This window comes from Etheostoma spectabile, chromosome 7 (assembly GCF_008692095.1).
Source record: "Etheostoma spectabile isolate EspeVRDwgs_2016 chromosome 7, UIUC_Espe_1.0, whole genome shotgun sequence".
In the NCBI taxonomy this organism is placed as follows: Eukaryota; Metazoa; Chordata; class Actinopteri; order Perciformes; family Percidae; genus Etheostoma; species Etheostoma spectabile.
This window is the reverse complement of record NC_045739.1, coordinates 13,213,158-13,224,513: the sequence shown is the minus strand read 5'-3', so window position 1 is coordinate 13,224,513 and position 11,356 is coordinate 13,213,158. Positions and strand designations below refer to the sequence as shown.

At 38.1% G+C, this 11,356-nt stretch overlaps 1 protein-coding gene across 1 annotated transcript in view; it reads right to left on the bottom strand.

The window, feature by feature from the left end:
* LOC116692375 (neural cell adhesion molecule L1-like protein) overlaps positions 1–11,356 on the bottom strand; it is a 58,211-nt gene extending 46,855 nt beyond the window's left edge. Inside the window, exon 1 of the mRNA XM_032520626.1 lies at positions 10,977–11,356. The gene's annotated coding sequence lies outside the window, so the exon portion shown is untranslated. The remainder of the gene's footprint in view (positions 1–10,976) is intronic.

The following is an 11,356-nucleotide window of genomic DNA, read 5'->3' as shown; positions in this document are numbered from 1 at the left end:
CCCCCCCCCCCCCCGCCCCCCATCTCTTTTAATCAGTCTGTTACTGTTGTTGAAAAAAAATGAAGGAGCTTTCTCAGAGATACATTTTTTTTTATATATCCTAGGCTATTTACTTCAGATAATATTTATGTAAACATGTATTGCAGCCATATATTTTCAATCTGAGAAGGAAACCCTGTTTTGCATTTAATTTTTAATCCCAATCTGTTTTAATAAAAGTGCTTGTGAAAAGTGGCTTTGACCTTTGACTGAACATTTAGCCCACATATTTAAAAAATTATAAGATGTATATATTGTGTATTGCCATTCAACCAAAAAATACAGAGATATGATTTATAAATAACCTATAGGCTATATATAACTGCTTTATGTGACAATAAAATTTGTTATGCTTAAAATCAACAAATAATCGTGATAATTAATTGTGATTTCAATATTGATCAAAATAATCATGATTATCATTTTGGCCATAAGAGTGCAGCCTTAGTTTTACTTCAACATGAACACTTTCTTAGAATACAGTGCTGTGTTTATAAAAATTAGTTTAATGAACATTATTATTATGAAATAATAACTGTATAAATATCTCAACATTTTCATTTTATAGTGCATTGAAAATTGTTTTCTGTTTTGGGTGTCATAATAGGTTCCACTGGGTTTTGAATTTTGGTGGTGGGGAGACTACTTTTTGTTTATATATGCATGAAGAACTATGTAGTTAATTTACTTTAACAATGATTACTGTGTGTTTGGTTGCTCAGGGCAGAGGACGTATGAATACAGTGCTGGCTGTGTGTGGGTCTATTTACGGGCAGGATTAGCTCACAAAGCAATAGAAGTGAGAATTCAGTTTAAACACAATGCATTACTCTGTGAAAAATTGAAACTTTTTTTCCCATTCTTTATTTTTGTTTTGCTTAATGGATCAAGTGGGTTGTGACAGGTCTACTTTTCTTATGTAGCTCTGCTTGTGTTATAATATGTATATTATGCATTTAGGTATCCAATACGCTAACTGCTAACTGCTACGCCAACTACTGGTTTATACAACAATCAACAATACATATCCACCAAATACAAAGTCTTATGTCCAAAGGTAACAGAGGTACACCTGTTGACACACTTTCACTTCTTTCATCTCACCTTTTTTTCTCATTCTCGAAGAAAAGTAAGAGCTGACAACAACAGCCACCCATGAAGCTGGACAGACTTCAAAGTACATAGTGACAAATCGTGATGAATGCCATTTTTGGATGTTTAGAAATTACAGTTGTTGTTGGATCTCAAGGCTTAGCCTTCATCTCTAAAGGGCTTGGAAACAGAAATTCAGGAAGCCTCACTTCAGGACAAAACCTGGCAGGTCTCATAGCACACACACACACACACACACACACACACACACACACACACATCATTGTTAACACTCTCACTTTCCCACCTCTCCTTTGAAACACCCAAAACACAGTTTGTGGATGTCATTACTCAAGCTTTAGTTAGATTAAAAGAAAAGGAAAAAATAAAAGAGCAATTTTCCTTTCACTTTTTAAAAAACACATTTGGATCTTTCTTCAAACAGCTTGCACCTGCAGCTTAGTTTATTTTCAACAAGACAAAAACGATTGAGCAGTAATACTTCTACCTTAACATTTGTTTGTCTGGATGAAGGCAGTCTAAGCCAAGACTCCAATCCAATAAGTGTGTGTGACATTAGAAGGGATAATACACAATCTGTGCAGATTAAAAAGAAAATATGATACATGGCATAAGGGACAATCCTGATACACATTCAAATGCAGAATGGCATTCTACAAAAAATAAATAAAAGTTAAATATTTCTTGAGTGTTTTCAGTTAATTGCTGAAATTCTCAACATTAAACACATGTCTGTGGAACAAATAAAATCAACAACCGCAATACATATGGCAATGTATCTACTGCATTTACATCCCTGTGAAAAACTCTTAGAAGTAAATAAATGATGTGCTTACTCATGAAACGCTGACAATCAATGAGTTATGAAGCATCTGCTGCAACATGTCAAAAGACTAAGCTCTGAGTCACCTTACCCAAGTGCACCATTAAAGCGGTTTCTTAAACATTCCATGTAAAGCAAGCTCTGACAAGGGCTCACAAGTAGAACAACAGTATGTACAAGCTTTTGTTTTTAATTGAAATGTAAGAAAATAGACCACTTAATTTGTGAGTCATATTATCTCAATAAGTGACAAAAGTCAACTATCAGGGTTATTCTAATATAAGAGTGACCAAAAGCTGATAAAATTAGCTATTATTACAGCACTAAAGGCAGCTGAGGCATTTCATGTTCCGTTTTTGGAAAAGGATTCATATTTTCCCTTTCATCTTATTTTAACTGAGTTTGTCCTTAATCTGTTACATCAATGCTCTGGCTCAGAGTCAATGGCGCATGAGGAGACTCTTCAGCTTGGTAGGTCTAAATTACTCTTGGGACAGGAAACATAGGACTTGTACCTTGTACCTTGCATCACCCTGTGTGAGTGATAGGCTCACTGCTGCCTAACACAGACCCATGAGAAGGGTATCTCTGTGAAAATGTCAGGGCCTTGCCTCATTAGCATTTCTGGAACACCATGAATGAAATTGTTTGTTCTGGTTTGTGTGCCCAATTGAAAGGGTCCATTAAAGAGGGTTTTAGGGGTACCACTGTGTTGTGTCGGAAGTTTGGGTGATGGTTTACAGAGAGAAGTGCCAGAGCATAGAAAGAAATGTTCTGAATGACATGGTGGCCGGGATCAATCTGTATGCAGATGATACACTGCTTGACATCTTTCAGCATGTGAACAGGTAAGCCACAGACCAAGTGACAATATCAATCAGGTTAATAATTGTTTTGAAACAGACGCTGAACTTGCTGGCAGGTTGTGATTAAACTCATTGAGGCTCGTCTTACAACCAGAGCCAAGTATCAACTGAAGCATGCTTACTGTGAGTCAGATATTGCAACATCCCCTCTGGCAACTCTGCTGACTAACAATCATCAAATACCTAATTTTCTCACACAAAGGTACTGCTAGTTAGGAAGACATTCGAAGGACACGTTACTTCTACTATTGAGTGTGTTCTGTGTTTAATGAACATCAAACATGCACCTGTTAAATTCCAAATTAATGCTCATATACAGACTGTGTGTCAGGTATATGTGCATTTGGATACAAAGCTAGTAGGGTTGTACCTTATTCAGGGATTTGACTATATGTTCCCTTTTTATATGGACTATCTGGCAATCATAAAATCCATTGGCATGAGTTTCAGTAATGATTTCAACCACATTAACAGCCAAAGTTTCAGTTTCAATACAGTTTCATAATGAATTGAAAATATGTATACACTTCTTGGGTGGCAGTCCACCAAGTCTGCCTGCTTACCAGAATTAATATTCAGTTCTCATATATGTTCTCATATACAATTCAAACAGACCCCTACAACCCAATCCTAAAGTATTTCTGTCAGTATTTTCTGGGGCCATGGCATAATTATAGTTACCAATCCTTCATTTTTAAGGTGTGATGTGCAGATTCCTTCCACAAGAAAGTCAGATTTTCAAGTCACCTAAAAACATTTTAGGGAATTTTCAAGCTGCCTCACGTTTATCTATTCATTGGAAAAAGCATTTCAGACAAGCAGGGAGATGCATGCTGATGTTGATTCATATCAGCACGTGCTGTAAAGGTAGAACTGCATACAAGAGTCTTGTGTAAGATTACCGTTGTGATCCCGCATGCATGAAAGTTAGGGAGCAGGAGAGACACTAACAGACAGAAAATGACAGGAGGGAGGCAGGGGGTGATTTAGGGGGTGATATCTACGGCACAGGAGAGAGAAATCCATGGGAATTTGACTCATTAGCATATGAATCAAATTCCAGCAGCAGGAAAAGACAGACATTCAGTTTCGAGTACCAGCAGTGGATTACCAAATTCATTGGGCTGCAGTGCAAGGGTCAAAATTAGTTCTCCCATGGTTTGCTACAAAGGTAGAGCTAAGTATTAGCTGGGGAAATTATGATAAAGAATAAACAACATACAGTATATCACCATCAAACACTTAGAATTCAAACAACTTTTTACAACACTTGCGCAACATGCTCACCATTGGGGTGAAAATTAAAAAGGATGCTGCTTCTAATGGTTATAAAAAAAGCTTTTAATATTTGTTTTAACATATGTGTTAATTAAATGGACTGACTACCCTTTCTGCTTTTTAGTTAATAATATAATAATTGTTTTAGTCAAAAAGGTCAAAAGTGCTTCTTACAGCCTCTAAAATGAGAACAACATAAAACAAGATATCAGAAGATAAATAGGCATTTTTCACAATTGTTTTTACTAGTTTTAATGAAAATAATCTTTACTTGCAGCCCTAGATTCAACACTTTTGGGGGCTGTAAGTAAATAGACTTAAAAAATTAAAAAAAGAAAAATACTGTAAAAGTGCTTACACATAATGAATAAGTAATAGTAATCAAATAATGTATGTATAATACTGTTATCCAAAACTATAACAATATGACACATTTGGATGAGTGGAAATAAAACTCATGTAGATCATCCTAGTCTTAAAGCAGGGGAACATGTACCAACATGGAAAACATGTGTCATAGACAAATTCTCCTCCTTCTCTACAGGTTCCAGTACCAAAACAAAACACATTTTTCAATGATCTACTATGAAATCTGCCGGCAGTTACCACACACGGACAGGATGTTTACTTCATAATTTGTCTGGCAACTGGGACGCACTGTCATTGTCAACAAGACGATGCGCTGTATTTGTCACTTATTTCGGTATTTTTGATGTCAAAGTGAGCGTTTGTCTCAAAAGAGGGGTCTTAACAGTGAGGCCACTGTTCAAAAGCAAGAGTCCATTTGAATGCCTTGAAGAGCATTTCAAGTGCCAGCAAACCATGTTCCTCACTTGCTAGGAGGAATGCAGCTTATTGTCAATTGAACTTGTACAAAAGCTCCTGAAAGTGCAGCACGGGGGGTAAAGGGTGGCTGAGGACAGCATACGTGACCACCCTTAAAGCCAGATCATCCCGCTCCTGTTGTGCTCACTGGAGAAACTTCACTTGCTCCAATTCAGACAGAGTGCAAAGTTATATGTGCCCCCTGTGTGGGGCGTTGATTTCACCAAACAGTTGTTGGCTGGAGCGGTCATGACCTTTGCTCTTGGTTGTTAGGAACTAAAAAGCCAGACACCATGGTTACAAGACTGCTGGCATCTATGCTGGAAAGATTTACTGGGAATTTGAAAGACATTTCCAAAGGATACAAGCTTAATCCCTTGACAGGTGAAAGTTTGATGCTAACATATCTGTCAACAAATGTGAAAAGGCAGACAGGATTGACAGGCTGATGACACAATCAGTTTCGGACATTGACCACTCTATTTTAAACCACAGTGTTGATGGCGGCAATTTCTTGTGCCAGTTACTCCTGTAAATATTTCACAAGCATTCCAAACGTGGCCTGGCCATCCTTGAGGAGAGCAATAAATTCCCTTACCAAATACACACATCAGTGTTCAACCTGTTTAGTTTCTCTTTCATGGTCATTTTCTGATGAAAGTCAACCAAGCAACATTAAAATATGGACTGAGGAGTGGGAAGAGATTCCTGCGTGTCCTTTTATGGTACACAAGCAGGGAATTACTACACAAACTAATACTCATAACAGGAATGACCATGGGAACAACACAACAGAACCACCTGCCAGTCTTTTTAAACGTAAACATTTCTCTTTAGATCCTTTAAATCCATTCGTTTTGTATTAAGGGGCTGGTTGATAAGGGATGGCACTGTGGTACTGAAGACTGGACCTAACATAAAAAGACGCAGTTAGGCAAGTTTCAGTTTCAACATCATTTAAACATGCAAAGATCAATTATGACACTTTGTTTTTCTTACAGCTGTTATCTTAAGTTCTCAAGTACAGAGGCTGCTAAATTAATCCATGTATGCAGCATTCTCAGATTATCTTCTTAAACAGTACTTAAACAGTTAATCCACATGAATTCTTTCTCCGAGGCTATTGATATATAAAATATGGGATTATTGTGCTTTTCTAGAAAAGCAAACACAATAACTTTTTTCCCCAAATGCACTCTTTGCTTCAGGAATAAGAGATACATTTTGCCTTTGCCATCACTTTTAAATCACTCTTTGCATTTCGTGTCCCACAGACAATTTTGTTGAATTGATAAATTTATAAATTATTTGACAGTAAAATTGTGTCTCATTCAGAGTATGTTCAATAACACTTGGTTGATGTTCCTATTGAGGTTTGCACATGAATAGTTTATTAGGGCTGCACGATTATGGCCAAACAATAATCACGATTATTTTGAGCAATATTGAGATCACGATTAATTATCATGATTATTTGTTGATTTTAACCAAAATAAAATTTGTACTCACATAGGCTAATTTTAACTGCTTTCACATCCATATTGTGCTACATTCTTCTTGTGTTGAAGTTGTATTTTGTACATACATACTCAAATACTGAAATAAATAGCCTAGGATATATTTATTAAAAAAAAGAAATGTATCTCTGTAAAAGCTCCTTCACTTGTTTTCAACATTAACTGATTAAAAGAGTTAGGGAGAGAGGGGCAATGCGATGGACGTGCTCAGAATGACGGCTGACCATGCGGCTAACTTATTACAAATGGGTCCAGCAGGCGGCGTCTCACACGCTCGTACTCTACAAACGAAGTTAGTTGCATTAATAACTTCTTCTGTGTTTTTCGCCGTGTCCGCCGCAACAACAGAGTTACCAGCAGAACCACTGGTACAAATACAGGTTTGCGTCTCCTGCTTAACAATACACAGCTGTGTTAATAATAATTAAAACTGTGGACAAATGTCATAAGTGTGGACCGGCGGCCGCTGTGTCTCTCCATGTTGCTGGGAGTCGTGTGTGAGTGAATGGGGGCGGGGCTGCATGGAGAGTAAGAGGAGAGATACTAACACAGGCACGACTTTACAGAAGAAATGGGTCATGTAACGGAAATCTAAACCATATCAATATAAACAACATTGCTTCGTGTGTGGAGAGGCAGCGGATGCGAGGACATTAGGTGCACCGGTGCGACCTAGAGAAAAAATATTAGTTGCACCCTAGGGCCCTGTGAGCTAACAGACACAAACTAGCACAGACTAGCACTTGTCACTGCTATTGTCTGAAAAACAACACAGATGGGACAAAATGTTGCATTTACTAGTAAACTGGTAAACCTTGTGATCGTGGTATAACCGACTCTCTGATGTGGAATTTTCCTCACATTACTCTGTCCTCTGTGCCTACTCTGTGACTACATCTAGGAACTAAGCTGCACGGTGCAGGGAACAACTCTGACTTGCACATGATCAGACAGTGGTTTATGGAGTGGTAGGGGCTTTGCAAAAAAAAACGGAGCGTTCTATGAACGGAATGATGCGTTTAAATGATTGCTTGATTACGCAATTTTGATCGTGGGAAGCCAAATTTCTGATTGTGATTAAAAGTCGATTAATTGTGCAGCCCTATAGTTTACCATCTTATGGCTGTTTAAGAACTTTCTTATTTTGCAAGGATGAGATGCCTTTAATTGCTTTATCCTAATTGATTGTCTTCCTATATTTTCTAATTAAGCGAATCCCCTAATGTGTCTGCCTTGTTAATACAGTCCCAACACAGAAATTGATTCCTAGTTGCTGCCAGAATTTCGTAACAAATGCACACATTTGACCATCTGAAATCCCTCTGGAAGTTATTTGCGATCTGGACGGTTTATTCTACTTCTAAATTAGGTGATTAGGTTGCATGTCATATTCTTTATACTTTAAATAATAAAGTTTCTTTTTTTAAGATTAATGTTTAAAGCAGTAGCTGCATGTTGATATAACATTGTTGTTGACTATAAGTGACTGGGACATGGAGTTTTACTCTTCCCACTGATTCAGAGGCTGAAAAACTCACCCCCTGCCTGGTAAGACTCTTACACTGCACCAGCTGCTTCTAATGGAGAACAATGAGCTGCTCAGATGCTGACAGCAGCTAAAAATACACTGTTCTGTCACGACACATTTGGCAGCATATCAAATCCCTTCAATTAATTATACAGTAACAGAATACTGCATCAGTATGCTACATACAATATTTAATAATCATGCAGTAATAACATAATATTTTTTCCACCAAATTCCAAGTTGTTGAACAAGAACTGCAGTACTGAGTGAATAAAGTAAAACCCCTCTGACAGGCTAAAATTATACAATCACAGAGGTTGCTGAGAGTCTATTATCTCTTCTTTTTCTCTGGAAGGCAAGTTAGAGAGGTGGAGACAACATGCCTAGCATGTAGCAACACATTCTGGACATACCTATTCCAGAGTGACTGTCTGTACAATCTCAAAAAAAAAAAAAAAAAAAGCAGCAGTAAGCGATGCACTTTTAAATGTATGTTCTCTCATTTTTGCCACTTGGGACCTATTTGCCTCAGAAAGTTTTGATTTCCATTTCATGGTGTCAAAGTATTATGACATTTTACAGCATGAATCCCCCGTCAATTTGCATTCAATTGCTTGCTTCGTAAGAAGGGCAATCAGACAAACCACTCTGACATTTAGAATGTATCATCCTTTCTCTGCCTCTAATAAACCAGAAAATGCTGGTGAGCCATGGATTTAAAAGGTTCAATTCATATTTGTAGAGAACCCTTAAACCAACACAACTTTTAAAGTGGAGCGTTGGATCTAAGTAGAGCAACAGAATAAGAATCAGCAGCAATTTTCCAAAAATGCCATGTATCCTGGTTCCAGTTTCCATTTACAACTGTTCACATTTAAGAAGCTAGAACAAAGCGATTAACCATCTTTTAAAGTTGTTACCTTTCTGTCAGTCATCTAATCAATTAATCAACTTAATTTTACATCAAGAATGTTTAGCTAATATTAAACATCTGCAGCTACGCTTGAGGCTGTAGACTGCATACAGTTAGTATGTTAACATTAGGCCTGGGCGATCTATAATGTTATCAAATTATCCAATCGTGATTACTCAAGATCGCTGACAGACGATCTTATTGCCAGTCTGACAGGCTACAACGTTAATCGTGCTGGCTGACCTAGTGTAGCTCCCATTGCCCTGGCAGCAGCGGGAAAGGTTGGAAGGGTGGGTGACTGTCTGAAAGAAGCACAGCCTAGCAGGTGTCAGACTCATGGAAAAGACACAGAAAACAGCTTTGAAATTAACATTAAGGATTTAAAATGTACTCGTCATTCGGGCTGATTAACGTGGCTCAGCGGGCGGACTAACCGCTGCACCAGAAAATAAACAGGTGCACATACAGTATATAGAGGTGTACGCCTGACGCAAAAAGTCCAGGATTTGAGTCCAAACTGAGACGATTTCCTGCATGTCTTCCCCCTCTCTTCCCTTATCATATCTAGCTGTCCTAAAAGGCGGAAATGCCACCCAATAAAAATTGCATAGGAAAAAACAATTGCCGATCATTCTTTTAATTGTTGATATACGATCTGATTGCCAATTGGCACAAGCCTAGTTAACATGCTAAAGTTTACCATAGCTGAGGCTGATGTTATTTTTAAAGGTATCTTCTCATGAAGTGTTAAGACTTGTGAAAATGTTGTCCTGTTTGTGGCACTACATGACCAACGGTACAACACTGAGCCAGGGTCCTTTAAGACTACATGACCATGTACATGTGATGGGGAGAGAATCTGAGCAAAATCACACCACGCCTGAATAAATACATATCTGGAGGTTTTTCAACATTGAAATTAACAGCTGACCTGTTTCTCATGTAACAACTTGTTGTACTGTAAATGAATGTATTGAAAGCTTGGCCCGAACATCACCACAGGGAGTGAAAATGCCAGGATTCCTCAATTACCACATTTCGGTCAAGTTGGGTCACACAAAGAGAGAGAGAGATTCGACCCATTTCGCAATGACAAAGCTGCAGAGGCTTGAATGGGCTGCTTCACAGGGCTGAGTGTGGCCAAGGCTCTGGGCAACTCTTCACTCTCTGAGTGGCCAGACACAGAAGGGACAGAGACAGAGGGGGGTGGGATCCCACTATGTACCATTAGAATGCATGTAACAGAGTCTGACTTTTGAGGTAGAAAGTAAGTGAGAAAGTGAGTTTAACACAACTGTACAGCAAAAATCAACTATGTTTATGCAAATTTGTAACAGTCACAAAACCCTGAAACACTGTTCATGAAAACCTTAACTGTAATTAACAATCTGCAAGGAAAGGTCAATTATAATTAGCACAGCTACAAGAGTGAAAAGTGGTAAAAAGTCTGTGATGCTCCTAACTTTCAGACACGTTTACAAACCATGGGTCACAAAATCCAATAATCTTTGACTGAGGGGTAAAAATGTCAATGGTTTTGATAACACCGTTCTGCACAATTATATTAATTAATAATGGGAGAATGTTTTTACATATTTACAGGTAATAATGTCTGAATGAAAAAAACTTTTAATTAATTTTGTACATAAGAATGCCTGATCTTCAGAGGGAGGGAGAGGCACTTTATCTCTAGCGCAGACAATGAATAGCCAAGATAAAAATCTGAACTTGTTTTTCATTTTAGATTTTTCTATCATTCAATGCAAGATTTTACAACTTGGCTAAAATAGCCTGCATGAGCACATATTTACTTTTGATTATATTGTCTCTGAGCTCCACAGGGATCAGACAGCTCAAAGCTGAGATGTTCACCTGAGAACTGCCTCTGATTTAAGTTGATAAACAAGACTTTCAACTTAAAGAGTGATGGTTTGATTGAGATGGAGGGCGGTGGCTTTAACTTGTTTTTACTTTACTTTATTCCCATAGCCTCTTGACCTAAGGATGTTTTTTTTCATGTCACATACCTGAACAAAACAACATCAAGTGAACTTTATTTAGATGTGCAGCTTACCCATAAGACGAGTAACTGGAGTAATGTGAAGAGTCTTCTACCTATCGTCTTCAGTTCCCTCAGGACAAGCTCGTTTTATCCAAAAGATGCGAACTTACGAAATGAGTCCGCGATATGACAAACATCGCAACTCCTGAAGCAAAACTTTTCACGTATTTCGTAGCTACTTTACTTCAGAAATCACACGTGGCTAAACTCTTTGACTGACGGACAAAACGTCGCAGTCAACAACTGCAACTCTGACTCAAGTCTCCACAAGGTCCTTTCTCTATTTTAGAAGCGACAGAGGTCAAAGGACACGCAGTGACTCAGAAGACGGTGCGCGTGGAATGACTGCTGTCATATACTATAACCGGCGGGCACCCATAGGCTTGAGTAAA